This window comes from Tiliqua scincoides, chromosome 4, assembly GCF_035046505.1.
Source record: "Tiliqua scincoides isolate rTilSci1 chromosome 4, rTilSci1.hap2, whole genome shotgun sequence".
NCBI classification, from domain to species: domain Eukaryota; kingdom Metazoa; phylum Chordata; class Lepidosauria; order Squamata; family Scincidae; genus Tiliqua; species Tiliqua scincoides.
In genome coordinates, this window is record NC_089824.1 from 81,009,772 (window position 1) to 81,035,419 (window position 25,648).

At 42.1% G+C, this 25,648-nt stretch overlaps 1 protein-coding gene across 3 annotated transcripts in view; it reads right to left on the reverse strand.

Moving 5' to 3' along the window:
• The window catches only part of FARS2 (phenylalanyl-tRNA synthetase 2, mitochondrial), a 277,553-nt gene that overhangs the window by 214,180 nt on the left and 37,725 nt on the right, over positions 1 to 25,648 (reverse strand). Inside the window, exons 3-4 of one of the 3 annotated variants that reach the window (XM_066624382.1) lie at positions 2,161 to 2,347; positions 1,289 to 1,483 (exon numbers count right to left, since the gene is read on the reverse strand). The exons of 1 other annotated variant lie outside the window; for it this stretch is intronic. The gene's annotated coding sequence lies outside the window, so the exon portion shown is untranslated. The remainder of the gene's footprint in view (positions 1 to 1,288; positions 1,484 to 2,160; positions 2,348 to 25,648) is intronic. One more of the 3 variants, XM_066624381.1, reaches the window with a different exon arrangement.

A 25,648-nucleotide genomic window follows, 5' to 3' on the forward strand; every position in this document is an offset into this window, starting at 1 on the left:
TGTGGTTAGGACTGCAGCCTAAGAGTCTTAAGTAATGAACCAGGAGAACTCTAGTCTACATCTCACCTCTCCCTTGAAGTCAGCAGAGCCACCATGTATTGGTCTTAGTTCTCCACCTAATAACAACATTGCCCTTGCTTATACAGTTGCTGTAAGGATTACTGGGATACCCTTGAGCACTTTGAATGCTCTAAATCAGTGGTTTTCAGACTGGAGCATCACGATGTCCCAGTCTGAAGGCCCTGGCCTCTTTCCCCTTAAGGGGTGGGGGCAGGGGGGAGGCAGGGAGGAGGCAGCAACATAATCCCTAGGATTGCGCCACTCAGGAGAGTTGCAGGGACTGGGGCACACTCACCAGTCCCTGCAGCAGCCTGCTGGGGGTACGGGGAGCCCAGCGCAAGCACCTGCTCATCAGAAGAGAGAAGAGAGAGTAGAGCCATCGTGCTCCACTTCCACAAAACCAGAAGGAGCATGATCACTCCACTTTCACTTTTGACAAGCTGGGGAGCCCTGAAGGCGCTCGCACAGGGCTCCCCGCACCCCTGACAGGCTGCTGCAGGGACTGGTGAGTGTGTCCCAGTCCCTGCAACCCTCCTGAGCAGTGCAATCCTGGGGATCGCATTGCTGCCTCCTCCCTGCCTCCCCCCTCCCCACCCCCGCAAAGACTTACAGTGGTGCAAACTCTCCAAGAGAGTTTGAAAACCGATGCTCTAAATAATTAGCACTATATAAATGCTAGGTTCTTTTTTTCTTATAGACTACTACTGCCCTAGGAAAAAAAATATAGAGGGGAAGAGGACTTCAATATAATTCATTAGAAAAACAGAACTATTAACCCAAACTGTTAGAGTCTAAATATCAAAATCTTCCTGAATCTTTCCATCTCTGACTTGGCATTGCTGCTGATTCTTTAATCTTTTTTCCAAAGAAAAGAAAGAAAGAAAAAAAGGCATAGCTTAGTGGGAGCTTACAGTTTCCATACACAAAATTTCAGCTTCAGTTCCTGAGATCTCCATCTAAAAAGGAATCTCAAGTAGTGTGGCTGAGACAGCTTTCTGCCTGAGATCACAGAATGCAGCTGTCATTCAAAGTACTGTAATTTTACATTACATTGTTTTACTTATTTTAAATTATGTTTTATGTTATAAGCCAAGCTGAGCCATGGAAAAGTGTCATAAAAATCTTTTAAACAAATAGTAATGGACCAATGGCTTAACTTTGTATAAGACAAATTTTAAACGTCAGTGTCCTACTTCCCGATTAAGGCAAAGTCAAACAGAACACCTACCTGGATAGAAAGCACTACATTGAAACATCAGAAGCTCATGCCTCACAACTGATACTGATGAACAGAGATGCCAACAGAAGTTTTCTGACAGTATCCCAGATACAGGTCTTGGATAATGCAGCTGATGTTGGCAATAGTTCATGGGCAATTTTTGTGGACTCTTCAATCTTCCAGTAAGATATTGCCAGCTGATCACTATGGCCAAGATAAACAGAACATTAAAGTATATGTTAAGTAATGATGATCATGATCACAAGACTGTTAAGTTTCATGAATAAATTAGAAACAATGGCTGATTGGAATACAAAGCTGCAATGAAAATCAATTCGTTCCATCACACCTCTCTACTGCCAGCTCTAACCAGTTGAGTATGGCACTAAAGACATCAAACTGACAGCCTTTTGTTCCTTGTTCTATGTCTTTGGAAAGGACCTCTGCACAGGAACAAATCTACAACTATGTGCTCATGAAAAACTAGCCTATATACCATATATACTCATGCATATCACATGAATAAAGGCGCAGTCCTATCCTGCACTGGAATAGGCAAGCCAAGAGGCTTGCACTGTATCCAGAGTAGGATAGGGGGCATGAGTAGCTCAGCCAGAGGCAAGGAGAAACATTTCCCCTTACCTCCAGGTAAGGGCCACTGGCCCCTATGGGTCTCTTCAAACTTGCGCCACCTCTTGAGGTGGCACAAGTCCAAGGAGAGTGAAGCAGCTTGAAGCTGCTCCATTCTCCCAGGAACAGGGGTTGGGATCTGGCATGCCGGATCCCAGTCCTGCCTCCCACTCCCTGCCCACCCACCTACCCTTGGGGCCGCCCACCGCCAGCCCTCCCTCCCCCGCCCAGGAATGCCTCCCCCTGCCTACCTTTGCTCCTTGTGTCAGCCCAGTTGGGCCAACACAACCTGTGTGGAGGAAGTCGGTGCAGAAGCTTGCGTCGGCCTCTGCAGGTTGGCACTTCTCTGAGCGCTAGCCTGAATTCCTCCTGAGGATGCACAAATGTGCCCAGGTGCAAGGGACTTGTGCTGGCCCAAATCAAGAGCTGGATTGTGCCCTAAGTTGAATAAGAGGGCCCTTGAGTCAAAAATTATAGTATTTGCCTTGATCCATGGATAAGCTGAAGGTAAAACTTGGGGGTGTACAATATTCTTTGGAAAATAACTTACCAGTAATTGTTCTGAGGCAGCAACAGAAAGCCAAAAAAGAAAAAAAGGAGCCATTTAGCTTTCTTCACTAAACAGGGGCTTATGAGAGTTGTTGGTTTTGTGAGGAATACAGTACAGTATTTCTCCAGCAGCAGCCATCATAAATACTACAGTTACCATAAGTACCTTCATCTCTCTTCCAGGTTGAAAAAGAAAGTAAAATGGCTCCATTATTTTTGTTTGCTTTCGATTGCTGCTTCAGAGCAATTACTGGTTAGTAAATTGCCTCTTTTTTAAAAAAAAAACCCCACTCCCCCTGCATCCTACTTCTCAGCCTGGTTTCCCCTCCCCCACCTCACCAAGCAGTTGCTCTTAAAAGCTTTATTGACTGTATTGACTTGTATATAAGTCGATCCATGTTTTCAGGGTCAATTTTAAGACAATTTCAGGGATGGGAAAGTCCAGTATGACTTGACTACAGTCAAGAGTCACTGCACCCCAGCAACTCGACTCAAAAACAAAGTTATAACAGGTGCACTTTCTGAGTCACCCGTTAGTGACTCTAAAAGACTCAAGTCCTCTCCCCCCCTAAAAAAAGTCCACTGTGGAAAAAATAGGGCTGCTGCTGGGGTGTGTGCGATTTCGAGTTCTCTTTACTCCCCTGCTTCCCCATCCCATCTGTAAAGAGGGTGGGAGGGACTGCAGGAACAGAATCTGCAAGAGGGAGGGTCATGCACAGCAGCTGCGAGGCTTACCAGGATGATTCCATCTTTTGCAGCCCTACTCAGAAGTAGTCCCAATGCAGCCAGTCATTCAACGAGACTCCCTTCTTCCCACCAGCCATGCGGTGCAAAGTGTGATCGCTATCAACTCCCTCCCCCCCTTCCCGGGCTTCTCAAGCCAATCATAAGGCAAGAACCCTCTTGGTTCCTCCTCCTGTCCTCCCTCAGCCCATGAATATATCAGAACGCCCATCCTTTGTCCATTGATCATTCATTCCTTCCTTCCTATCAGAGACAGGAAAAGATAGCACAGTCCTGCCTTCCCCATTAATTGCAAGAGGAAAGCATTTCCTTTCATGCATCTCAACTAGAACTTCCCTGTTAACCACCCAGTCAGAATGTTGGCCCCACAAGGTTTTTCATGCCACAAAAAAAGTAAGAAAGCACACCCAGACAAAGGCAGACTCAAGTCTGCATGCGTGGGGACGAGTGCCTGGTCAGGGGGACCCTGACTTGAGTGTTTTTCAGACGTGCTACTCATGAGTCAACGAGTCACTGAAAAATGTGCATTTTCACAACTCCAGTCCGACTTATCTGAATCAAGTTCCCAACCCTGATAATTTTTGACTTATACACAAGTATACATGGTAATTATAATTTACATTGCACCAAGTGCTTAGTTAATTAAAGCTACCTAAATATGGTGAAATCTCCCAATTTCCTATGTTTCACACATGGTCTATCTCAAAAATCATCACTGATGGTATCCAGATGGGTTATTACAGTGTTCTTCAACGTTGGGGTTGGGACCCCAATGGGGTCACGAAGTCTCAGTTGTGGGGTCGCCACAACTTATGGGCAAGAAAAAGGTTGAAGACCAGTGGACTAGAGCACCACCAGGTAAAGGGGGAGTTTTCTGGTGTACCCCTTCATGTACCAAGAGATTGTGTGGACTGCTATGGAAACTTTTTGTGCATGAGGAAAGAAGTTCTATATGTGTAGTATATGTTAAAAACAAAAATGATCAACATACGTTAAATTACTAAACTTGGGAATTTTCCAAGCTGTTAAGCATCCCATCTATACTCATTTTTAGAATGATAACTTATGTGAGCATAAGGTTGTAAATAGCATAGTAAATGAGATGCTGTGGCTCTCTAAATCCCCTCTGGCTAAAATGGGAAATAGTCAGGAGTGGGTAACATGCAACTTAGGGACTTGCTTAGCCTTTAAAGTCCTGTTGGAATACTAAGAACAGTAGAAATTTACATTAGCAGCTTACCACCAAATTATTTCTGGAAAAAGCAGACTGTTAAAAAATACAGACTAGCTACTCTCACCTCCAAAAATGCCCTCATTCTCAACTGAATCTCTTTCCATATTGTCTTGCCAACAGCAAAACAAGGGATTGCATGAAATACACAAGAAATTGACATGCATGGGAGCAGAAGCTATACAGTGGCACCTCGCATAACGAATGCCTCGCGCACCAAAAAACTCGCAGAACGAAAGCATTTTGCGAAGTTTGGTAACTCGCACAACAAATTTTTATGACCTGTGCTTCGCAAGACAAATTTTGTTTTGTTTTGTTTTGGTTTGTTTTAAGGGGAGGATCTTCATGTCAGTTTATGATCCCCTCCACCCTAGTAAGGGGAGGATCTTCATGTCAGTTTATGTAAGTAAGTCCCATTGTGCTTGCTCCCAGGAAAGTGTGCACAGGATTACAGCCTTCAAGCTCCCCACTCAGCATCCCCCCCCCCGTTTTTGAAATCCTCAGTACAGTATGTATGCCTTTAAAGAGCACTTAATAAACACTTTGTAAACCCAATTTGACTTTGTTCTGACTTTTCTTGCCCATAGGAACGCATTAATTAAATTTCAATGCATTCCTATGGGAAAACGCGCTTCGCAAAACAAAAAACTCGCATAACGAAAGGACTCACAGAACGAATTAATTTCGTTATGCGAGGCACCACTGTACAGGGAAAAGAAGGTAAACTCTCTGCCATTATGATGTAGATGACTGGTTGGAAATGTGACTGCATCTTGTTTGAAAGGCTTGGGAGAGGAGAGGAAAATTTATCACTAATATTTAATATATCCCAATCTGAAAGTTTCTAAGTTCCTCATGCCTTTAGAGATTTAACTCATTGCTTTATGTTTTGAGCGTTAGGAACAGTAGGAATTTGGATTAAGGAAACCTCAGCAGGAAAAAGGAAGGATCATGCTGATCAAGAATGCCAGAAAATGGTTTTCTGGAATTGAAATAGGAAACAAGCCTAATTTGCTAGGTATATGGTTGCATAGGTTTTAGATGTAGGCTATCTCAGAATGCCAGATGCATCCGAGTAGAAACAGGACGCAGATCTCTTGTTGTTTTGTGTGCTCCCTGAGACATTTGTTGGGCCACAGTGAGAGAAAGGAAGCTGGACTTGATGAGCCTTTGGTCTGATCCATCAGGGTTCTTCTGAAGTTCTTATGCTGCAGCCAGCCAGGCAAATGAGGTTTTATGCAACTCAAGTTTCAATTTTGTAAAAATATACAAAACAAGTCAAACTCTTCAGATCATGACAACTTACCCCAGTTAACACCTGGAGACAGGTAAAAGATATACCCCCATTACATAAAATGTGATTGTGGAACACATGTCTTTTGCAACCACCGGTTTTTCAGGTGTACTGGAAAAACGCAATACATTTTAATCATAGTAGTCATTTCTATTATACGCACATTTAGTTTACAGTTTTGCTGAGTCTCTTTCATTTCATTTGGAAAAAAACTTGCAAATCTCCCAAGATATGCCAAAATGATGTATTTATTTAATATCCTTGGGCACAAAGCAGGATAATGTGGCTGTGAAAAATGGGGGGGGGGGGAACAGTCTCCATGTACTCAGTACTCAGCAGCACTAATAGCGTATAAGCATTCGTACAGTTACCAGTTTGCAAAGAATACACGTGCTAAGTCATTTTGCAATTTCTAAAGTTGTGTCAGAATGCTTTAGTCTGACTTTTTGCCTGCTTTCCACCAGCAGTACGTTAATCATGACAATACCACGGGCAACACAGAGATAATTGTAATATAAAACAAGAAAATTGGCAGCCATTTTCAGGAATAAGATAATGAGCCATCACTTCTTTCTGTTTCAAAATAAAGCTGTAAAAATATATATTATCGCTTTCTACTCAAAACATAGGATTGAACCATCATTTGTCATTAATAGACAGGCTTTTCCTTTTTAAATTCCAATATTTTCTTCATCCTCTGTGGAACTCTCTCACAAGCATGTGGAGGAAACATTTTCGGTATCCTAAATGTGACATTTTCAGTCAAATCTCTGGAATGTGAAGCAAGACTGTAGTGTCATTTCATGCTGAAAAACTTGGTACAGTATCACTTGGCCATTCGTGATCCAACAGATAAAACAACTATGGCATGCAAAACTTGTTGTCATTCATATCTATTCTGAGGATCAAACTACAAATGATGTTAAATTGATCCCTAACCTTCTCCATAAAACCTATCTAGGCCAGGGGTGTGCAAACTCCAGCCCACTGGCCAGATCCAGTGCACCCAACGATCATGTCCAGGCACAGTGCAGCAGTGCTGGAACCTTACTATTCTGGCATGAAGTGATCCAATTTCATGCCATGACTTTTCAGAGCTTCACAGTGGGCAGCCACTTCTACTGGGAAATCAGGGTGCAGGGCATGCTGAGGTGATCAGCAGCAGATGCATAGTTAAGATTCATTTTTTTTTTAATACAACCCAATAAGAATGAACCAGGCAGCAGCACTTTCAAGTGTTCTAAGAGTTTCACATTATATTATCTTTTAGTCATTCTTACAACAACCTTGCAAGGTATTATCCTCATATTCCAAATGAAGGCTGAGGTTGTCTTGCATAAGGCTACTTTACAAGACAGCATTCGTGGGAGAGATGAACGAGGAAGTCTCTAAATTTCTCCAATTTCACCCATGTACATACTTCAGATTATAATTATTCATTTACCATACAGGCAGCAAGGTTTACTAAAGAAGCACTAGGGAATAAATACGAGAAAACATTAAATAAATGCTCTTGGCTTTATGAGGATTTCAAACAACAGCACAGACTACGAGTTAAAAAGTGGATAAAAACATAGCACCTTCCTCCCATCTTGCAGCAACCACAATGGCTTCCTTGAAGAGGCCTCTGGGATCCAAAACTCCCACATGGGATGCAGTATATGCCCCACTGGCATGTCGCTGCATCAGCATGGGGGTGGGGAAGGTTAGGTAGTATTGGGCATGTTAAAGATTAACCAATTTATTGTAGCGTAAACTTTCATGGACTAGAGCCCACTTTCATCCAATACATAAAGTGTTATTGGCATATTTGTTAATGTATACCTGTAAAATGAGAATACATCAAGCCTCATTTACCATTTTGGTCAAACACCAAATTCAGCTATAAATAGAGGATAGCTCTATCAAGGCTATGAGCCATAATAGGTAAATGGAACTTATGTATTAAGATGCAGTATCTTTCCTAACACTGTAAACTTCGACTTTCAAAACACTTTCAAGTAAGTTGCTCACCAAAGACTCTTGAGCAAACTTAGCAATCATTAAATAAGAGAACTGGTCCTTTTATGGATTGTATTAGTTAAAAAAAAAAAAAACACCAGGAAGCAGAGAGAAGGAATAAAGCAGTTTTCATAGTGGAAGAAGGTAAGAAATGGGCCCTTCCTCCAAGGATCTGTTTTGAAACTGATGTGCTTTACTGTGGTCATAAATGATCTGGAGTTGTTGGTGATGAACCAGGAAAACCACCTTGGGGCTGTGGTGGATAGTAGCTCAATAAAAATGTCAAGCAGTGTGCAGGAGTTGTGAAGGTGAAAGGCGAGTAGTAGGAGGCGGGGTCAGGATTCGGCAGTTATGCCAGATCCTGACCCCATTCCCAGGTGACCCAGGCCAGACCCAGGCTGCTCAAATTTCCGCCACCTTGTCAACTGGCACAGATCAAAGTAGACCCATTAGGGCTGCTGCAGCGCAACACAGGGTAAGAAGAAACATTTCCTCTTGCCGCAGGCTGTGCCACATTTGGCCACAAACTAGCGCTGGATGCAGTGCCTTCCAGCACAAGTTAGGACTGCATCCTAAAGCAATCAAGAATGAGACGCTTAGGGTGCAATCCTAAGTGCCCCTTTGGCTGGCGCAAGTTCCAGCCGAGGAGTGTCGTGAAAGTGCCGTAAAGTACACTCACACCACTCTTTGGGGAGATAGGCTGGTGCTGGCCTCCCCATGCTGATGCGGGCCCTGGGGGACAGGTGAGTTTGCATTGGTCAAGCTCGACCACTGCAGAGGTCTGGGGACTGCGGGAAGGAGGTGGGAGGGAAGCGTTTTGGGGCAGGGGGAGGGCAGGTATTCCCAGGGCAGGCACACAGGGAGAAGGAGGAGGGGCCATGATCCTGCACTTATGCCAGATCCAAGCGGCATCAGCAGGCAGCCCAGGGTAGTCCCAGACTGCTTGGATTTGTGCCACCGATTTTGATGGTGCAGATCTGAGTAGCCCCACTGGGGCTCCTGCGGTTCTCCCCAGGATAAGGGGAAATATTTCCCCTTCCCTTGGGCCAAGCCTCAGTCAGTTGGCCTGCCTGTTCCAGCACACGTTAGGACTGTGCTGTTAATATAATGCCCCTATACAAATCTATGATGCTGTCATATACGGAATACTGTGCACAGTTTTGATCCCACAGGTCAATTGATATTATAAAGCTGAAAATGATGCAGAAGACTTCAACCGAAATGATCAGGAACTGCAGTACCTACTTTATTTGGAAAGGCTGCAATGTCTGCAGCATTTTAATAAATTGCAATTAAGGGGGTAGGACACCACTGAGACCTAGAAAGTTATTTCTTTTTCTTTTGAGAGATTTATATTCTGCCTTTCCCATGCCAAAGCAAATGCCCAAGGTGGTGTACGAAGTTCCATGAGCTTTGTATACGAATGAGTTTAATATAATAATTGTTCTACGGGCAGCTCACAGAACCCTTCTCTTCCAGATGGAGTCCTTCACAGCATAGTCATCACATCTGACATCTGGGTATGCATTCCAAGCTTCCAAAAGAAGCAATTTCAGGTTGGTCAAGCTGTAAACAGCCACTCCTCATGACTGTGTTGTCTCAAGACACCTTTCTCAGCTTTCAGTCTCCCATCCAAAATTCGACCAGGACCATTCCTGCTTAGCGTTTTTCCAGACCATCAGATCACATCTGCTGCCATACATACAGGGTGTGGTAAGTGGAAAGAAATACATTTTTTCTTCCTTTCTCATAACACCAGAATCAGGGGTCATCTAGAGTAGGAGTCTCCAAACTTTTCAGCCCCAGGGTCGCAACATATATGGTGTCGAGAGCCAGATGTAACCTGTGGGCCAGGGTTTGGAGACCCCTAATCTAGTGATACTGACTGGAGGAAAATTCAGGATGGACAAAGAAGAACTTCTTTACAGCATATAATTAGTCTGTAGAATTTGTGGCTACAAGATTTGGTGATGGCCTTTAGCTTAGGTGGTTTTAAAAAGGGGTTACACAAATTCATGATAGCTATGGACTATCTCCAGGGTCAGTGGTAGCATGCCTTTGAATACCGTTGCAAGGGAACAATGGTAGGAGCAATTCTCTCCTGCTTTGTGGGCATCCCAGAGGCATCTGGATGGTCACTAAAAAAGCAGGATGTTAGCTTTGGAAGCAGGCCTTTGGTCTGATCCAGCAGGGATTCACTTTATGTTCTCCTACCAGATGTTAGGAAGAAACAACAGGAGATAATGATTACCTTCATTCCGTACTCATGAGCTTCCAGGAGCATCTGGCTATCCATTATTGGACTTGATCCAACAAAACAATTATTATGCTTTTAAGTTATAGTACAGAAGGCTTTGTTTGGGGAACAATGACTACAAACTGCATTTACTAACTAACTCTAAAAATATTTCAACACCTGATCTGGAAAAAAATATACACAAGTTCGTTTATTGATTTTACTTCATAATCAAACGAAACATACAGCTTTTCAGACTGAAGGAACAGAAAACACACAAGATGCTGGCCATACCGCTACTGCTTTTGTTTCCTCGGCATAGCACCTGATAGTTCTACTTAGCAGATGTACATTCAGCTCTGTAAAAAATAAGTCATCCTGAATTTGAACCATAGCAGTTCCCACTTATTTGTCATAAGTTCTAACAATGCCTTTAAAGAACAGATTAGAATGCTTCAGCAGAAGGAACAGTATTTTGCAGCCTAAGGCACACTGCTTCTACTCATTGGTAAGAGAAAGGCTGAAATATTAATGAGCAGGCCATTTGTCAAGAAAATTATGCAAGAAAGCTTGGCAGTTGCATACAGAAGCAAGCAACTCAAGTCATAAAGCAGGATGATCCAAGGGTTTTCAAATCATCTGACTCTCCAGACTGTGTTCCTAAACCATTCTACCTGCAGGGGAAAAAAAGTCAGGGTGGGTGGGTATGTTAAAAAAGGGCTAAGGATTTTTAAAAAAATGAATAGATGCATTTTATTATAAGCACTTATTCAACTCGATATTAACATTTGTGATTTAATCATGTTAAGACCCTCTTAGTCAGACAAAAATGGGTGTTTGGACTGATTCAGATAACATGCAACACATTTACAAATGATGTTGTGGGCACCAATGAATGACTTGAATATTTGTCATAATAGGTATGTATTAAATGTTTAATTAAATTATCACAGAACATTTCAAGAACACCACCCACTGATATACACACATACTTTTTAAAAATCTTATTTTGTATTTTATAAAAAATAGTATCCACAATGCCTTCCTTAGGTCAGCCTTCTGTCTAGTTACACCATTAAGCACATACATGTTTTAATGGCCCTGGACTGAGAACCTTTGCTATCTGCATTATTTATAAAGCAAACTTACAAATGGGAAAGTAATATGTGTCTCTGAAAGACACTTAACTATGAGTGTGCCTGTATGTTCTGTACTGAAAAGACGACATTACAAAATCACTAGGTTCACTATAAATTGCCAGGGGAAGTAGTTGTAGCTATTTCCCTGAAATTCTCATCCTCTTTCGATTATGAGTGATCTCCCAATCATGTATCAAGTCATTCGCAGTGTTTATATTTTTTTTAAAATATAAACACTGTACTACTTGGGCCACTGTATTAAACATGGGTCTTTGATTATTATGTTTCTGCTCATTCAGCATTTTTTCCCCCTGAGCTTCACCAAGTTCCTTATGGCCATTATTTAATGATGCCTTATAACAGCCCTGCAATTAAAACCAACTTACCTACAGCTGTCCCCAATTCACATTTCTACATGTGGCATCAAAGCACTACATATCTGCAAAAAGTAATACAAATAATGCTGCCTTTGAAAAAGATACTCTGCCTATCTCTGTTTAGGAACTGAATAAATATAAAAAAATTCCTACATTTTTATAATTACAATTATATACAATTATAATTTCTACATTCTCCCAAAGATTTTGGGTCCTTCCACTAGACCGGGGGAGAGCTAGATTGGAGATAGGCAGTTAAAGATATTTCCTAACCCAAGCTCAGGGAAATGTACAAGTAACTCTAAATCTATGCAGAATTACCATACATGTATACATACATGTAATTATACATGTTATACCATACACGTAATTATACACATACTATAAAGGTTCAGTTATGAACAAATCATGGGTCAAACTAGATGAGATGTAACATGTGTTATTGCATTTCTATCTGTTTAAACTTTTCCTTTTTTTAAAAATCACAGCTGAACTTTTTTTTTTTTAAATCACAGTAGTGGGGTGCTGATCAGGATTGGGACAATACAATGAGGATGCTTTAATCCTTTCCCCCATGCCAGTTTATCCATGTAGTTGCTCCTCCAAATTGCTATTTGTCCTGGAAAGGGGGGGAGAACCAATTGGGCACAAATAGCTTCCCTCCTCAAATGCTTTTAGAGTCCTCCTTTTAGAGGAGGCAGGGAATTTAATGTGATAACCAATTCCCTGTCTTATCTAGTTCAACTATGAGGCTCAGTAGCTATTGCTGTGTGTGAGTGTTTTTTTAAGAACTCCCATTACAAGTAAGAAGCCAACATGGTGGCTCAGGTCAGCTGTAACAGCCAGACCATGCTTCAGTGAAACCAGACACTTTTTGGCTATCATGAATGGATTTGGGATTTGCACACGCTCTCTCCTCCAACAGGATACAGGTGGGGCCTCGGCATCCACAGATCTGTTCTTGGACCCCCCCCCCGCCCCGCAGTTGCTGAAATTTACAGATAGTCAAATCCATGATCAGATCCTTCCAAAGGGGATCCTCTGGAGGGCTTTCTGAAGCCCACAGAGACAGTGCGCCCGCTGCCTCTGTGGGTTTCAGAATGGCTCATAGAACCAAAGAACACAACTTCCTTTTTCCCCAAGGGAAACCAGAAGTGACTTTTTAATGCCTTTTAAGGCATTCTTCCCCATGCCTCAGAATGCCTTAAAAGGCATAAAAACATCACTTGAAGTTTCCCTTGGGTCTATGGCTTCTTTTGGCTCTATGAGTCATACTGAAGCCCACAGAGGCAGCGGGCGATAAAATCCGCGAACAAACAGGCTCCACCTATACTCCAATTTCCTTCTTTTCTTTTTGGTCTGAGCAAATCATAGTTTCCTGTGATTCTAAAATAGGGAAAGTTATGCCTTGGACAAATTAGTTTATCTCCACACCAGAGCTAGAAATCAGGATCATGCTACAGTTTGCTAGAATGACAGTTTGTACCTATCAGATGTCATGGCAAAAGACAGTTTGCTCAAACCAAAATGTTTTGGACAGAACCAAAGTGTGCAAAAGGAGAAGGGAGTATGTAAGCCTCAAATGTCATTACAATTTGGCTGTTGAACAGTACCAATGATTGCAAAACAGTGTCTTGAAATCACCCACCAGGCACCGAAAAACTGTGGATGAGTCACAGAGCTGCTTTGGTACAATACTGATAAGTTAGAAATGTGAAATTAAGGCAGAACCTAATTTAATGTTAATATTTTTAAAAAATCATAACTACATTCATGGTAGAAGTGCAAAGTCCAGGCCTTGGTGTAGTGGTATAATCTTTTCAATATAAACAGTTTTACCTGGCAGCCAGCTACTGCTATTAATGTTGAACAACAGCACTATTTGCACAACTTAATATGCAAATACCATGGCTGCTCTATTGCTGTCCATATTTGCATAATGTTTCGTATGAATCATCTAAACTGATGCACAGAGCTTCTTTGGTGCCTTTACACAAGAGTCCATTCCAGCAGTTAGTATGGGTTTGAAAAATGGGCCCTTCATTTGCATTGAACTGGATCTTTGGGTGGAAAATTTGTGCGGTATTGTTCTCAAGCACAGCACACAACCAGCTCAGACGAGAACAGAAAGTGACTTTAGAGCACATTTACACCTTCCTGACTGTGAGCAGCTGAAAAAGGCCAGAGTGACCCCTGGCACTGAAGACAAAGTCTGGGAGGCCATCCAAATTATAGCAGCCTGGCTCCAGATGTCCATGAGCATCAGCATGATCCAGAATGACTGCAGTGCTACGTGAGACTACAGCAATCATCCTCAGATCTTGAGGCAAGGGAATTGCCGAAACTCCTTTACACAAGTTATCTCCCTTTTTGCCAGCTGATAGGAGCCAAAGGGAATGTGAGAGTCTCGGTTTTGATACGGTCTTTAATAAAACCCCAAAGGAACCCAATTTTTCTTGGCATCTATACTTGGAGTATTTGTTATTTTAGTGGTTTACAAATTTTATATAGTACCACACAGTGGCATAGCTAATGATCCTGTAGCCTGGTGCAGAGCTTGAAATGATGTCACAACCAGAAGTGACATCACGTCCAGGTTTTTTAAAAAGTGAAAATCAAGGGAAAACCCACCTTCTCCTCCTAGCAGCTCACCACCCACTTGTTCTGCCACCTCCCCCTAGACAGTGGCATAGCTAAGGCTCAAAAGGGGTCAAAAAAGATTTTGTAGCCCCCCCATGACAAAATCAAATTTAATTAATTCAGTAAATAAAAAGTGTGCCACTTACTGGTTAGAGCAGTGGGTCTCACACATTTAGCACTGGGACCCACTTTTTAGAATGAGAATCTGTTAGGACCCACCAGAAGTGATGTCATGACCGGAAGTGATGTCGTCAAGCAGGCACTTTTTAACAATCCTAGGCTGCAATCCTACTCACACTTACCCAGGAGTAAGTCCCATTTACTATCATTGTTAAAAGAATATACATAGTAGCTTGTTCAAAGTACAGGTCTGTAACATTTCCCCAAACGCAGTCACATACCATGGTAGCAGCAAGTCTAATATATTAAAGATAAAATATTGAAATGAATGGGGACCCACCTGAAATTGGCTCACGACCCACCTTGCGGGTCCTGACCCACAGTTTGAGAAACATTAGGTTAGAGACACTGTGCTGGGGTGAAGAGGGATGGTTATTCTCCCCCTGCTAAATAGAAGTGGAGCAACACTTGAAAAAGTGCCTCTTCCCAGTTAGCAGGGGTATTATGTATTATGAAACACGGAAATGAGAGCTGACTCATATTGACTCCATATTGGTTCCATGTTGTATCATAATAACATCTCATTGGCTCTCAGAACAATCAGTCTCATTGGTCAGTTTTGAGTTAAGAAAATCTACTTTTTGTTCCATAAGGTAGTTGGGCTTTCATTTTCTGGTTAATTGGCCATAACTTTGATAGAATACAGGTATTCCAATGTGGTTTGTTTCGTTGCATTCTGCATTAAATTGCCTTTCCAATGATATATAACATGATGGCATTATTCATACATACCAAGGTTTTCACAATTTTGGTCAATCTCAGCTTGTTGCCCCCCTAAAGCTTGTTGCACAGTGCAGTTGCTACCCCCTACACCTCCTTAGCTATGCCACTGGCACCACACCAGCCCCACAGTTAATTTTGTGTCAACTTCAAAGAAGTATGATCTGCTCATCAGCTACCAGCAGAAGTAATTGTGCATACCACAATCTGGATTTGTGGTACCTCACAAAGTTGTCTTTTGTGCTATTGGGGACTGGGAAGTAAGATGGCCATTTATTACAAGAAGGCAGCTGTCACAAGCAAAGAAAAAAAGCAACTGACACATGTGGATTAATCAGTAAGAAGATCAGGAAAAGTCCACTTCATGTCCCCTGACTTCTTTCTGGCTGCTGCCCTTATTTGTCATGGCTCATGGATTTGAACAAAATTAAATGGATCAACACTGCAGCCTTGTAAACCAACCCACACAAGTTACCAGTCTATACTTTTTTTTACTAGTCAACCTATACCAATGCAAGTATTTTATTATTTAAAACATAACTAGCCTTGTAAGCCATCTTGAATACGTTGTAGAAAGGCAGGTAGCTTTTCAGGTGAACTGGCATTATCCCAAAGAGCCCCAAGCTCTACAAGAAAGTTGAGTCACCATTGGCAGTCACAGCTGGTTATACACAATGAGATACAGTACAACAGCCTACAACAGCATAACTATATATCCCAGAATCAAAGGGGTAACTTTACAGGAACTAAATGCAAACCCAAGGAAACGTGCAGCGACTGACAGCAAACAGAAATAACAGGCAAACTGTATAGGAAGTGACAGTCATTTGCATTTTCTTCATGTACGAACTGGAGTTACTGCCAGGTACTGATGTTGCCCAACTCCCATTCTGCCCCCAGAATTCAGTGGCTCACAACCAACATGACTTGAAAAAAGGACCACAGACTTGAGGTCCACCATTTACTTCCCTGCCCAACATTTTGCCAGTTTTCCCACAATTTCAGTTGTTAGTTTTCCCACTTATTAAGAATAACTTTTTAAAATCATTAGTTCAAGAAAAACCTTCTTATCTGGGGCACAGTCAGTATTTTGAAGGCTCATGGGATTCAAGTGTTTAACTTAAGTTGGATCATATTCATCATTTGTTTCTACCTGAAAGCTGATCAATTTGAAGAGCTGGGCTGGTCCAGACAGCCACATCCCTTTCTCTATCCCTACTCCTTCATATATTTCTCCATCCCTCTAATCAGGGCTGGAGTCATGTTTTGCCAAATTCCTATTCTAAACTTGGCCTAGAGAACTTATGCCTGCATCAAGCTAATTAGCCCCGCTGACCCAAGCACAGTTAGCTCTAGCATGCCTACTGAGATGCAAGTCCCATTATAGTCTATAGGGCTTACTCCCAGGAAAGTGTAGACAGGAGTGCAGCCTCAGAGCCCAATCCTATGCATGTCTACTCAAATGCAAGTCCCACAACAGTCAATGGGACTTACTCCCAGGAAAGTGTGAACAGGACTGCAGCCTGAGAAAGCACAAGAAAAGTCAGGGCATGCAGGAGCTGAGAAGCGCACCAGGCGAGTGCAGAGAGGAGCTGGATGTGCACTCTGCCTGGTGGCTTACCCAGGTCAGAGCAGTTGATGTCGCAATTAGAGGGTTCCCGCCTGCTGCCCACCTAAAAACTGAATGGATGCAGGCTATATACAAATAAACCTTTTGCAATACACAGTGGAAAAGTCAAAAAGAATTATAATTGTTATATAGTATAGCACCTGACCTCGTCGGACAAATCATTTCTTTTAAAAAGAAAACCAATGTTTATACAGGCATTTAAATGTTGTGCTTAATATTAAAATCAATATTAGCATTTGTGCCAGTTTTACTTGTTAGCTGCACACGTTTAAAAAGTTTAATCCCTTAGGCTGCAATATTTATTCACACTTCACTGGACATAAGCACCACTGAACACTGCATGACTTACTCCTGAATAAATATACACAGGATTGCAAAGCAATCTACTTCTTATAAAACCATTTTCAACATGGATCTTCAAACTGAATTGAAACCTACTGTATCACATGCAGTAGCTTTATCAACATTTTTTAAAGTACAAAATGTTAAATAGGGGCTAGCTAGACACTGCCATTCAAGCTGTTTTTGTCAAGCGACATGCCATTGATTCTTAAAGGAACGGAGACTCTGCATAAAATATCTCTGACCAGTATAAGAGGATTTAAACTACTGTTATATGATGCAGAGAGCTTACTACAACCCTGGGAGATAGGAACTTCCTGGCAAAGTATGTCTTGTCAGCTTGGCCTTTCTTCTACTGAGTCCTGTAAAGATGCTGGAGAAACAAAGCCTTAATGAAAACCACTGCACTTAACCGAAGAATGCCATTCTAAACCCTGTTGCTTTCTGCAATGGAGTTATTGACACATGCACATAATTTGCTCAAAAGGATGCATGCTAGAATCTCAGAGGATGTGTTACACGCTGGAAGTGGAGGACAATTGAAAAGACTTAAGTCATGTGGGGAAGTGACCACATGCATATAGGAGCTCAAGCAGCAACACGCTGAAACACTACTATTAAAAGTTCAAAATGTTATCAGGCTGGGGAGTTACATTATACTTTAAGGATATACAGAGAGTCCCTGACCTACAGATATTTCAGTTATGAACATCTGACTTACAAAATTGGCTTGGTCAAGGCTTTGAAGCAAGCAAAGCTGAACAGAAGCTGCTTGAAGACAAGGGAAACAGCTCAATAACTTTGAAAATAGCTACCCCTTGGTGTGTCAGTGGGGAAAACCAAAACTGGATAGCATTGAAAATTTGGGGATTCATGGGGGCATAAATGCAGGCGAGGACAAGGCTGATTGGGCAGAGGGAGAGCTAAAGCAATGTGCAGGGGGGTTTCAACACTGTATGAGAAAAAGTGGGCCCCAAATAGAGGCAACTCCAACAATAGAACAACACACAGACACTTTTTACCACTATCAAGTAAGAATGGAGGTAAGGGATGGTTAAAGCTCAGCTTTACCAAGGCCCCACACGGCTGCCATATACTCTCTTTAAAAAGCAAAAACAGAGAAAATCTTACAATTGAGTTATGATTAATGTGGTTAAAAAGAAAGATCAAAGGAACATTCTTACGATAGCACCCTTCTGTCTTGTCATCGCTTTGGCCTAGTGGGCACCCAAGAGTTGTACTTTTGCTCAGAGGCACTTCTTTTGAATTACACTGGCTCCCCAAGTTATGGATGTCATAGTTACTGAAAGTTGCACTGGCACTTTCACCCAGACGCTGAAGTTCCTCCAGGGGTGCTTTCACGCAGGCACAATAGCACTGGGCTACCAAGAACTGAATGTTTCAACTTAAGCACACTTTGACTTAAGTAAGACTGTTGGATCCTAACCTACTTAAGTTGGAGAATTACTGTATTATTACTATTATTATTATTGAGAATATTTATATACCACTTCTCAACAACAAAAAAGTTCACAAAGCAGTTTACAGAGAAAATCAAATAAGGAAATTGATCCCTGTCCCAAAAGAGCTCACAATCTACAACTTGCTGTAGCTCGAGTAGCATTTCTCAGACTGTGGGTTAGGACCAACTAGGTGGGTCACAAGCCAATTTCAGTTGGGTTGTGTAGCACCTACCTCAGTGGCCATTTAAAATACAGAGCTGAAAATACAGGGCCCAGAGCTTCTGGGCAAGACCGGCTTCCTGGTAAGAGAGAGGCATGGTGGTTTGCCCTGAATAGGTGTTATGATGGGACAATGGAAAGGGGGAAGGGCTGCGTGGTTAGAAAAGGGTCCAAGTCTATACTCTGGTTTGACTTCCGAGTTGGAATGTTTGAATTCCAAGCTATACAAAATAACAGCACAAGCATGCTGTACAATGGGCCCTTTGGCCGATTGTGTTTTAGGTTTGAAGCCTAAATTGATGGTGTCACTTCCAGTCATGTCATCACCTCCAGGTCAATGACATCATTTCCGATGGGAACATCACTTTCCAGACAGATTGTCTTTCTAAAAGGTGGGTCCCAGTGCTAAAATGTTTGAGAACCACTGGCCAAGCACTGCATGCAACTAACAAAGTAAGCTCCAGTTCATGAAAGTTTACACAATGTATTTAGCCGCCTTTACTTAATTTCTCCTTGACATTCAGGTATCTTTTCAAAAAAAGTTAAGCTTGCCAAGTTTAGTCAGGTTTGTGGTTACAGTTCATCTTGCAGAGTTTCTGCTTGAAAAAAATACCTGAGCAAAATTCAGTCCAAGATCTTGAATCGGTCCATCTCCTATTTCAGGTTGCGGCAAAGCCCAGAGCCAAGCAAGCTTCATAATGGATTTGGGTATTGTTGTAGAAGACATTTCACTGCATATATTTATTCATGCTTTGGTACAGGAAAGCATAACACTGAAATCAATAACCGCTCACTTCTCAAAGCAAAAGGAATGGGATCAGTAGAGGGGGGATCTGAAGCCAGAACTATACATTACACAGCCATGTTGCGTTTCTAAACTCTCCCACTGCTTCTCTGCTGCAAGATAATTCAGGAAGGAAACAAATTGAATAGGAAAAGCAATAAGGTGGAAGAAAAAGTGCTTCTTCCTGGAATCAGAGAGAGAGAGAGAGAGCACTTTTCCCATAACCAGGATTCCAGAATGCATTTCTGTCCCAAACAGCCATGGGGAATTCCAGCAAGAAGAACAGTGGGCATGGAGGAATCACAGATGAAAAGCAATGGCTGAAAAAATGAGTTCACCGCCACTCATTTTGCCTTGCCACTCCTTCTGTGAATCACTCCCTCTCACCTCTACTTTGCAGTAAAGAAGTAGTTTGGAAACACAACTGGTCCAGGTAGTGGTTCTGAGCTGAAGGATCAAAAACTGAAAGCAATGAACATGATGCACATATACTTACCTCCCTCTCATTAGTATATATGGAACTTCCATATTAAACCGAATTTGAAAACTCATAGCAGTTGCAGTTCATAGTTGCCTGGAAGTGGATAAACTCTCATGTCAAAGTTAAAAGCTGGTTTGGATGTGATGTTATTTACATTTGAAATCTTCCATAGATATGTTTGAATAAATAATGACCCTTCCAAAAGAGTCAGTCTTGTGTAGAAATACGTTATCTTTCCAAAATGCATTCTGAATAGTTTCACTTTGCAGAAGTATTGCCTGGACACAAGCCATATTCTTCAGCTACTAGCCAGTCAACATTTTATTAAACATCCATAACAGCATTGTTCCCCAATATAGAGAGAAATCCTTAGAATTCTTTGTACATTACCCTTGCTAACTGGGTAAGAGGCACTTTTTCAAGTGGGTGCTCCTCTTTTACTTAGCAGGGGGAGAGTAACTGGCCCTCCTTACACCAGCAGTGTCTTTTCTAGTGGCTGTCTGCTGGTGTTGCATCTTTTTAGACTGTGAGCCCTTTTGGGACAGGGAGCCATTAGTTGTTTGTTTGATTTTCTCTGTAAACCGCTTTGTGAACTTTTGTTGAAAAGCGGTATATAAATACTGTTAATAATAATAATAATAAGCAAAAATATAGGGCATATATTTTGCAAAGTTTAGCAAACCGTAACACATTACATTACATGATGTACACACGCACACACCCTGCAAGGGCTCCCCCTATTTGTACCAATAGAAAGGACACACACTGCTAAAACAACACATACAAACCACTGCCCCACTCACAAAAGAAACAAGGAAGCCTATACAGAACTTAAGAAGAGCCCCACTGGATTAGACCAAAGGCCCATCTAGTTCAGCTTACTACCGTATTTTTCGCTCCATAAGATGCACCTGACCATAAGACGCACGTAGTTTTTAGAGGAGGAAAACAGGAAAAAAAATATTCTGAACCAAATAGTGTAATAAAATATTTAATAAACTATAACAGAATAACATTTGAACCATGTAAAGTGAACAGCAGTCAACAGTGGCATTAAGAACCATTATCACTGTCATTAACAGATGGAGAGACTTAAAGGTTTGAGTACTCTAGTTTTCTGGAACCCCCAAGAACTCATCATCGCTAGAGTCAGAATTTATGAAGCTCACAAAAGCAGGTGCACACAAATAGGGAATCACATTATCTTTCTGCTACAATGATGTTCTGCCAAATCCCAATCCACTGGGCCTTGTGCCCACTTAAGGCTGATCAGTCCCCCTTGTGCAACTCACCAGTGCAGCAAGCAAAAGTGAGTCCAGTTCCAGTCCACAGATGCCAAGTAAATCAGTCCCATCAATCAGAGTTGCCAAATCAGAGTCCAGAACCAATAAGCCAAATTACAGTCCAAGGTCAGTCAAATCCATCAGGGTATCCAAGTCCAGTCACAATCCACAGTCAGCTTCCACATTCAATAAACCCAGTCAGTCTCCTCTCCAACCTGCACTCCTTCAAAACCCACAAACCCTTTCTGCCTCAGGTACTCCTTATATCCCTGAGGGCCCTATTGCCTTCCAGTGGCTGCAGCTGTGCAGCACACTCTGCTGAATGCCCAGGCCTTACCCTTAAAGGGGCCACTGCTGACACCACATCTACCTCCTCGCCAGTTCTTCCGTGATTCCAATACAAATGAACAAGTGGAAAGTCCAACCACAACTTGAATTCTCAAGACACAACAAACCTCTGGATTTATGGTGAGAACCGAGCCTTACCTGGGGCTTGTGCAATAAGCAAACACTGGCATTCTGACCAAGGAGACAGTTTTTTCTTTGTGATGGGGGGGGGGGCTTACATTCAGATGCTGGATGAGGTGAGTGAAAGCGCCCCTCCCCTGCTGTGTGAGTGTGGGGGGGGCAGAGCGTCTGTGTGTGTAAGAGAAGGGGGCAGCCTGTGTGTGTGAGAGAGGGGGAAAGTGTTTGTGTTGCAGAGAAGTTGTGATGCTCCAGGCTTTGGGGTGGGGGAGAAAGAGAGACTGTGATGCTCCAGGCTTGGGGGGGGGAGAGAGAGGCTTTCCTGGGAGTAAGCCCCCCTGACTCTAATGGGACTTACTTCAGAGTAGGCATGCACAGGATTGGGCAGCAAGACTGCCACCTCACCCACGCTTTCCTGGGAGTGAGCCCCACTGACTCTGAGACTTACTTCTGAGTAGCCTCTGACTGCCTGGGGAAGCAGAGCGAGCGGGCGGGGCCAGGGCTGGGGTGGAGGTTTTTTTTTTGGTTTTTTTTTCAGTATTTGCTCCATAAGACGCACACACTTTTCCCCCCACTTTTTGGGGGGGAAAAAGTGCTTCTTATGGAGCAAAAAATACGGTATATCTCACAGTGGCCCAACAGATGCCTCAGGAAGCACACAAGAGAAGATACCTGCATCTTTTTGCTACTCCCTTGCACCTGGCATTCTGAGGTACCCTACTTCTAAAACCTACCTATGCAGCAAGCAACTTCTAAAGTCTACTTACACAGTACTGTGAGCATATCTTGCAAATGTTCACAGATCTATGGGACTGGGACTCTTTATATATACTATATAGTAGCATATATAAATAGGCTACACTATATCATTACATATATGTGTTGATTGTCAGCTATTTGTTTTCTTGTTAAATTTGCTTCAGTGGGCAGTTTATATTAACAAGCAATAGCAGTAGCTATTTTTATACAGATGGAGATTCTTTATTCGTGGAATTTCTATCTGTGAATCTGGCTCAACACGGGTCCCCAGGACCTGCATGGAGCCAGACTTGGTCCCACCTGAGCCCTCTGGAGGCGACTGGAGCTGTGCATAGCCTCCACGTGCCTCAAAAAGGCTTCTGGAGATCCTAGAAAGGTACTTCTTGTTTTTGGACGAAAACCAGAAGTGTCTCTCTAGAACGGAACCCTCGTGAATAATGAGGCTCCACCTGTACCAATGGTTAACTGATTAAAGGGCTTCGGGTTAGCCATCCTGCTTTTAGCCAATTTATAGACTCAAATAAAATTGTCAGTTCTTTCAAGGGGACATTTTGAATATACTAATTAATAAAGTAACAGGTTTTTCTGAATCAACAGTGCTTACATTCTAAAGCAAGTATTTTCAAACCCCAGCCCGGGGGCCAAATTCAGCCCTCAGGATAATTTTATCTAGCCCATGCTGTTTCCAGCCTCTTGAGGCTAAACTGCTTTCAGCCACTAGAGATGCTGAATGTAATACAATTTAAAAGAAAGAAATTGTTCCATTACATGCAGCACCTACAGTGGCTGAATAAGGTATATACCTGATATATTCCTCATTCAGCCACAGAGTGTTAAATGTAATGTTATGTAATGAAAAGAAATTATTCCATTACATTGCATTACATTCAGCACCTCTAGTGGTTGAATGAGATCTATACTGATGCTGAAAGATGTGGAATATGAATATAAATTAAAGTTAGTTAAACTTAAAATAGAGCAGAAACTGAGACAAAAAAGGGTTTGTGATTTGTGTGGTAGGTTGCTTGATGCTTTTCCAAAATCAATTCCCCTCTCTTGCTATGCAAGTCAATTTTGCCCTCTGCTCCCCTCATCCTTCCACCCCCACCCACTTACTGTAGTTAATCAATCAAACTCTCAGCACATCGGTTCTCCATGTATTTATTATTTATTTATTTTCCAGTTCATGGCACTGTGTTAGATATATGATGTGGCCTTGTGCTGAAAAGTTTGGAGACCTCTGTTCTAAAACAAAACTATTTTACCAACACTAAAGGTGCTCAGACAAGTTTGGAAAGGCAATCTTGACTGCAGCTTCTTAGTCAAGATTCATGATACATGCTGGGTCATCACATGATACACGCTGGGTCATCACATAATTTTCAGGCATGAAACATGTGGACAATCAGCAGTATTGCAGTTCAGGCTTTAATAAATATTCAAGCATTTTGTTTCAACATGTGGAACTAAGCACATAGACTTGTATGCACATAGTTCCTGATTGCACAGAACTATGGAGGTACATAGAGATTCATTGCAGACGTAGGAACAAACACACAGAAGTTTTGGAACAGACCCACAAACCCACCCCACTTACATGTATTTGTCACCTACACCAAAGAATATGAAAATTGCCTCCATGGTAAGCCAAAGGCACTCTGCACATATTGCTATTAAACACATTTGTATTCCCATTTTATCCTCCAAACAACGCTGTGAGATAAATCAGGTTGAGACCAGGTGACTGGGTGATAGTAACCCAGTGATAGCCACCCAGTGAGCTAGATTGCTGATCAGGGATTTGAACCTACATCTGTGATCCAAGTCTAATATTCTATCTAATGCAGTGTTTCTCAAACTGTGGGTCGGGACCCACTAGGTGGATTGTGAGCCAATTTCAGGTGGGTCCCCATTCATTTCAATATTTTATTTTTATTATATTAGATTTGATGCTACCATGGGATGTGACTGCCTTTGGGGGAATGTTACAGACCTGCACTTTGAACAAGCTGCTATGTATATTCTTTTAACAATGATAGTAAATGAGTAAGTGTGGGTAGGACTGCAGCCTAGGATTGTTAAAAATTTTCCTGCTTGATGATGTCACTTCCAGTCATGACATCACTTCCAGTAGGTCCTGACAGATTCTCATTCTAAAGAGCTAAATGTGTGAGAACCACTGATCTAATGGATAGAATACAACATTCTCAAAGGCACTCTTCTCTTTATAATTGTCATGTATTATATAGCTGAATCGAAGAAAAGAGTTTCTGGGGCTAAGCCCTAAGGGGACTTAGTTCAAGTTAAGCCTGATAGAAGAATCATCAGGGGCGGGGCCAGAGGCAACTGAATGGCTGTTTTTCTGAGCTCTTGAAAATTCTTGGGAAAGCATGCTATTTCCTCCCAAAAAACCTTGAGTCTGAGGAGATCCGAGGATCTGTGATTAGGAGAGATTTGATCCTACAGATGGTGTATGGTTTCAGAGAAGAAGGGTCCAGCCAGGGGCTGTTTTTCTCCAAGGGAACCCAGCCATCAATGTCCGTGTTGGTAAGGATTCATCTTGAAACAAAGCTGAAGGCCCCAGGCAGGGAAAGACATTGGAAGAACTAAGTAAGTGTTATTCTTCTGTGTGTGTCTGGCATTGATTGATCAATTGACTGCCTGATTAAGCTTTTGCCTGAGGGAAGAAGGAGGGGCAGATTTTCCCCCTCTGGCGAGAGGAAAGAGGGGGGAGGCTTTCTCCTTTCACTTGTTTGCTTGTGTGAGAAGAAGCTTTGGAGGAGATTTGCAGAGCTTGTTATGGAAATATGAGAGCATAACTCTAACTTGACAAATCTAAAACTCATTGGATTACAAATTAATCGTTTTGGAATATAAACTCTGCTTTGGAAACTGTAATATAAACTCTGCTAAGTTTCGTTTTCCTGTGGAGATCTTGGAGTGCCCGGTGGAGAGGGCTGGAGATCTGCATTACTTTGTTCTGCAAAAGTGGTTTATTGTTTTGAATTCCTCTCACTATCTCCTGGAACGAATGTGGTTGATATAGCAACCAATGTAAGCAATAGAAACAAACAACAGAATAAGAAGAATAGAACATTGGGGACATCTAATGGATTTAAAAAGACATTGCAAAGATAAGAACAGGACTTGACAAGTGAAGTAAGGAGAACAATAAGCTGAGGACTTCTAGTGGCATTAAAAA